Here is a 6,159-nt window from a genome sequence, read left to right as displayed (position 1 = left end):
CTTCAAGTTTCATCATCATTTTTGTAAGGGAAAACTGTTGTTTTACCATCCAGAGAGCAAAACTGTAGAAATTCGGCAAAATTGAGTTTCTCTGAAAATAGTCCACATTTGATGCACAGGTGAAGATTTAGCTATTTACATCATTAGGTTCTCAGATGTTGCTGTTGTCAATATTTCTGTAGTTGTACTTGGTGTTTAGCTGCCCATAAGGTAGTTCATAAAATTAAAACCTAAGTTCTGGGCATGTAATTTAATCTACCAGATTGCACAGTTGTCTGTAACTGGGACTGTTGTAATATTTTTCCATTTAATTTCCTGTGCTTTAAAGGGATGCAGCTCATAAGAATGACTATCCTCTTGAATTGTATAATATATAATGCTAATCCTCATAATTCACAGTAGTTACTAGGTCTATTTTTGGTTTTCTTGAGGCTGACCCCTTTGATATCAGCTTGCTTTTAAAAAGCACAGCAGTACAGGCAGTTGTCCTGATCCTTTATGAAGCCCATTTTGGAACCATGCTGATGGGCCTTCAACTGTACCTGCACAGTGCACTGTCATCTTGAGGCCAGCTTGAGCCGCTGGCTTCAGCTGTGCCAGTCCTGTGTGCCTTTAAGCCTCTCCCAGTCCTGATTCCAGTGATTCAGGGCAAGCTTCCTGGCATGTAGCAACTTCCATTGCTTTTATTCTGCAAGAGAACTTCATTAATCAGTTGCTGGTATAAACAGGGCCAGCTATTCCCACGATGAGTTTTGCTGCTATTTGCAAACTGCTTTCAGAAAGATGAAACCAGTATTTAACTGCAGAAGTCCAAGCAAGTCTCCCAACGAATTTGTGGTTGGCATAAGCTCATGAGAGAGGAGGAGCTGGGAAATGCTGTGCTGTTACAAATTGGGTAGTGGCTGGGGCAGCCAGGGTGCCCTGCTTAGCTGCTGAGGCATCATCTCCTTTTCAGAATGCAAAGCTTTGTTCTGTTTGCATTATGTGGTGTGCTTCCAAGCCTGAACCTTGCGTGTCACATTCATTTGGAAGTCCTTCACTGCCAGAGGAGGCTGGCTATTTCAGCAGTTAACCAGCTGAAGTTAACCAGCAGAGCTCTGAGACAGTGGCATCAGGCTCAGCATGGGTTGTGCAAGTTTCATGATGATGCTCAGGGTGACTTCTGGTGACATTCTTTGTGTCATCACTGCTTGGTAAGGTATCAGAGCAGTGATCACCACTGCTAAAGAGGAATTCATCCTCCATGTCTCCGAGGATCCCTTCTCTCCTGAGCTGACTCTTCTTAGCTCTCTCAGAGGTTATTAGGACCTCTTGATCTATGGAGGAAGCTGGATGTCAAGTGCACTTGCATCCAGGGGGTGTGGTTCCCCAGGGAGCTCCCATGGCACTCTGGAAGGAGGAGAGCAGGAAAAGGGTGTGTATGTGTGTGTGTGTGTGTATGTATGTGTGGGGGTGTGTGTGTGTTGCTGCTTATTTGTCCCTTTTCCCTTGCTATTAAAACTGCTGTTCTTTCCTGGCCACTGCTGTTCTTTCCTGGCCACTATTCATCAGACCCTCCCATGATCTGACTTGCTAAGCACAGTAACACCACTACCACTACCACCACCCCATGCTTTCTCTGCTATTTTGTTCTCTTCTATTGCAGTGAGCTGAAGCAACTCATAGAACACAGCTTCTAGAAGGGCCAGAGTGAGCCAGAGAGCAGGAAGCCCATAGGTGGTGTCAGAGTTGACCAATTTGACTCCCTGCTCTTACAAAGCTGTGCTTTCAGACAATTCTATTTTGCACATAAAGGTGATGCTGTACTTGCTCACTGCCTGCCAAGCTGCTTTGCTCCCCACTGCCAGTTGCTCCTCCTCGTGCTGGTTCTGGAGCTCACCTGGCAACACAGGGAACCATGTAAGGAACTGCAGCAAGAGGGATTGGTGATGTTCTGCCACCTTGAGAACCGTACATGTCAGGCCTGTTGGCATAGCAGGCAGGTGCGTGCCAGCCACAGCAAAGGAGCAGGTGGGGATAAGAAGTCATGCTGCAGGGCAGGAGTGTGCCCATGGCTCAGCACGGTGAAGGGAGCAGGAAAGCACATTTCTGCTGGGCCATCCTGACCTTCTCCCCTGTCAGAGGGACAAGACTTACTTACAGAGAGGGAAGAGAAATCCAAGAACTAGTAGAGGAAGTGTTTTATCAAACCGATAGCCAGGGTTTATGCTTGTAGTGTTTGTTGCCTTGCAACTTGCAGACAAAACAAGTCAGTGGGCGAAGCAGCAGCAGTGACTGGTTGGGTAGATTTGGAGGTGAGGGTTAGGTTATGCTGTTCATAGGATCCCCGAGCTCAGCATCACTTGAGCAGCAGCCCCAAGCCCTGTCTGGACCCGGAAGCCCTCGGCAGCCAATCAGCCACTTTGCCAGGAACAGTGCAGCAGATTTAATCAGCTCCAAGGAGCTTCAGCAACCCAGAATGCAGTGAACAGGAACACAGCAGGATGACCAGGAAGGGATCCTTTGACCATCTGTAAGGAGCCAATAGAGACAGATAAACAGACTCATTATCTGGTGGGAAGAGCCACAAAAAGATCCTTTCAGCCTTGGTCCTATTAGTGTAAGCTAATATTAGCATAAGATTCAGTTGTGGTGTTGCTGTGTCACAGAGCTCATTCCCCTGCAAGCTACTGGAGTCACTGACCCAGCCATGTCAGAGGCCTCCAGCCGGACACAGACCTGCTGATGACAAATGTATCTCTCCAGAAATGTCTGATGCCTCTCAGGCTGGGCCAACAAACAGTTCTTTTGCAGAAGGTGCTGTGGTTGAAGAGATGTGTAACTGGGTGAAGGAGCAGAGGAAGAAGTGAACAAGTTAAGTAGCATTTGAGTGAATGAGTAAGAGATTGACCAGTTGTTTACAGAGAAGCTACACTCTCAAGACTCTCAGGAGTCTCAAACCTCCATGGTAGTGGAGAAGCTGATGGACTCAGAATCCTGCAAAGTAATTAGCCAAGGATCTTCTGAAGATGAAGGCTGAAAGCAGATCACTGCATGTACCAGGAGGAAGGCTTCTCTTCCTGAAAACAATTATGAATAACACCTGTTACAAGAGATATGAGGCCCTGGAACTAGAAGTCCAGACAACAGATGAGGTAAGTAAAGATCCTTCTGGAATAGTGAGGCCTTGTAAAACAACACCACCTGTACTTCACATCACAACATGTCTTTTAACAGAAAAAGGGGTGGCTTTAATAGGAGACTCCCTTCTAAGGGCAGAGGGACCTGCAATCGGACCCAATGCACCAGGAAGTCTGCTGGCTCCCAGGGTCTCAGATAAAGGATGTTACTGGAAAGCTCTTCAGTCTAGAGGGGTATTTGATTACTTCAAACTGGCAGAGACAAAAAACCAAAGAGAAGTATGAGGGCCATTAAAAGAGCCTTCAGGTCCCTGGGACAACTGGGAGTCTGAAGGATCAAGAGTAACAGGTAGTGTTTTCCTTGATTCTTACAGTAACAAAGAATAATATTGATAGGATGATGAACCAAGGGAGTCTCAGTGCCCTGAGCTGGAGGACCATGACTGAGAATGATCAGCTCCCAGCTGACCCTGAGCTTGTGTGGGACCTGCTGCCCAGCTGGATCCCTACAAATTTATGGGGTCTGACAGGACTCATCCTATCAGGATGGATAGGATTCATTCATCAGAGAATCCTAAAAGAGCTGAGTGATGTTGTTGCAAAACTTCTCTCAATGATTTTTGAGCAGTCTTGGGAATCTGGAGAGGTTCCATCTGTCTGGAAGCTGGCAAATGTCCTGATTTTCAAGAAGGGAAAGAAGGAGGACCCTGGAAAACACAGGCCTGTCAGTCTCATTTCAGTGCCCAGTAAAATCATAGAAAAGATTATTCTGGGAAGTATTGAAAAACAGCTGGAGGACAATTCAGACACTGGTCACAGCCAGCACAGCTTCTTGAGAGGAAAAGTCCTGCTTGCTGAACCTGATTTCCATTTATGACGAGGTAGCACATGTAGGAAAGCCAATTGGTGTGATCTTTTGGATTTCACTAAAGCTTCCATTGTTCTCTCTCACTGTATCCTTCTGGACAAAATCAGCTCACAGCTGGACAAACACATCATGGGATGGGTGAGAGCTGGCTCATGGGCTGGGCACAAAGGGTTACAGTGAATGGGGTGGTATCAGACTGGGGACCTGTCACTAGGGGGGTTCCACAGGGCTCCATCATCAGGCCTGTGCTCTTTGACATCTTCATACACGACTTGGATAAATGATGAAAAGGAACACTAAGTTTGCTGATTACCCTAAATGTAGAGGAGCTGTTGACTCCCTTGAGGGCAGAGAGACCATAAAAAATTAGATGGGCAATAACAAACCATATGAAGTTTAAGAAAGGGAAGTGCCAAGTTCTGCACCTGGGATGGGGCAGCCCTGGATGTACATAGAGACTGGGGAATGAGAAGCTGCACAGCGGTGCCATGGAAAGGGCCCTGGGGCTCTGGTCCATGGCAAGTTGAACATGAGCCAGCAGTGCCCTGGCAGCCAGGAGGGCCAAGCGTGTCCTGGGGGCATCAGGGACAGCATCACCAGCCAGGCAAGGGAGGGGATTGTCCTGCTCTGCTCTGCACTGGGGCAGCCTCACCTCCAGTGCTGGGGGCAGCTCTGGGTGCCACAGTATCAGACATTAAACTACTAGAGAACATCCAGAGGAGGGCCATGAGGATGTTGGAGGTTCTGGAGGGGAAGCCTGATGAGGAACAGCTCTGAGGTCACTTGGTCTGTTCAGCCTGGAGACTGAGGGGAGACTGCACTGTAGTTTTCAGCATCCCCAGGAGAGGAAGCAAAGGGGCAGGCACTGATCTCTTCATTCTCATGACCAGTGGCAGGACCCAAGGAACTGGCCTGGAGTTGTGCCTGGGGGGGTTTAGGTTGGGTATCAGGAAAGGGTTCTTCCCCCAGAGGGTGTTTGGGCACTGGATCAGGCTCCCCAGGGAAGTGGTCACAGCACCAAGCCTGCCAGAGTTCCAGAAGTGCTCAGACAATGCTCTCAGACACATGGTGTGCAGTGGGTATTGCGTGCAGGGGAATGAGAGGTTGGACTGCAAGCTGCACTTGGATGATCCTAATGGTCCCTTCCAACTTAGCATATTCTATGATCCTATGACTTGGCTGTTTGTTGCCTAAGCACTCTAAGGACTTAATCTTACCTTTTTGCTGACAGAAACTCAGGTTTCCTACCTAAATGGAAGTGTAAGTTACATAACTGAGTTGAGGGGAGCTTAAATATACACATACGAAAATACAACCATTTTTAAGACTCCAATACTGCAAGGCTAACAATTAGTTGCATCAAAATAAGAACTAGATGGGGTCAGTCCTAATAATTTATTCTAACATCGACCGTTATGCTAAACAACTAAAAAAGGGAGGTGCAGCTTGTAACTGAAATGTTTTGGATAGGTATTTTGTTTTGCAGATTGTATTGGCCATCATTAGAAAGACATCCTTGTATGTCTCCATCAGGGGAAACAAAGCTCATTACTTGGCAAATTACAACTTCTGTTTAGAATTATACCAGCTTGTACTCCAGTCTAAGTAAAAAAAAAATAGTAATTTCTTTACTTGAAGATTTACTGTGTCAGCCAGTGTAAAAACAAGCATGCTGGGTCTAGGAGAGAACTCCACTAACTCCATCTGGCATTTGACAGAATTGGTACATAAGATTTTACAGCTTTTCAGGGTCTAAGATCAGTGCTTGTTGTCTTGAGGGACTGGAAAATCAAGGCAAAAAGCATTTCAAACTGTTTAAGTTCAACATTAAGGCCTAGTAAAATTTTTGTATACACAGCTGTAATCTAGCTTGACATGGATTTATGAATTTGGGTGAATTTTCTTTCCCCAGAAAACAGGTATGTGTTCCATACAGCTTAGATACAGTCTGAGCTCTGGGTGACACTGCTGCAATGTGTTACCTTGAAGCTACAATTAAGTCCCATCTGAGAGTTGCTATACTTTAGCCATGTTTTAAATGTCTGAGGGAAACCATTACTCATTAGCTACCTGCGTCACGATGTGCTGCATTTTTCACTCCTTGGTGTACCTCTACGAAGATGGTTGCATGTGCAGAGTCCTTAAAAAGTGCATTCAGAGTTACTGCTAAAT

This window comes from Agelaius tricolor, unplaced genomic scaffold (genome assembly GCF_023055355.1).
Source record: "Agelaius tricolor isolate 1412-34295 unplaced genomic scaffold, bAgeTri1.0.p SCAF_4, whole genome shotgun sequence".
Classification (NCBI taxonomy): domain Eukaryota; kingdom Metazoa; phylum Chordata; class Aves; order Passeriformes; family Icteridae; genus Agelaius; species Agelaius tricolor.
The sequence above is the reverse complement of the archived record's forward strand: the minus strand, read 5'-3'. Positions refer to the sequence as shown.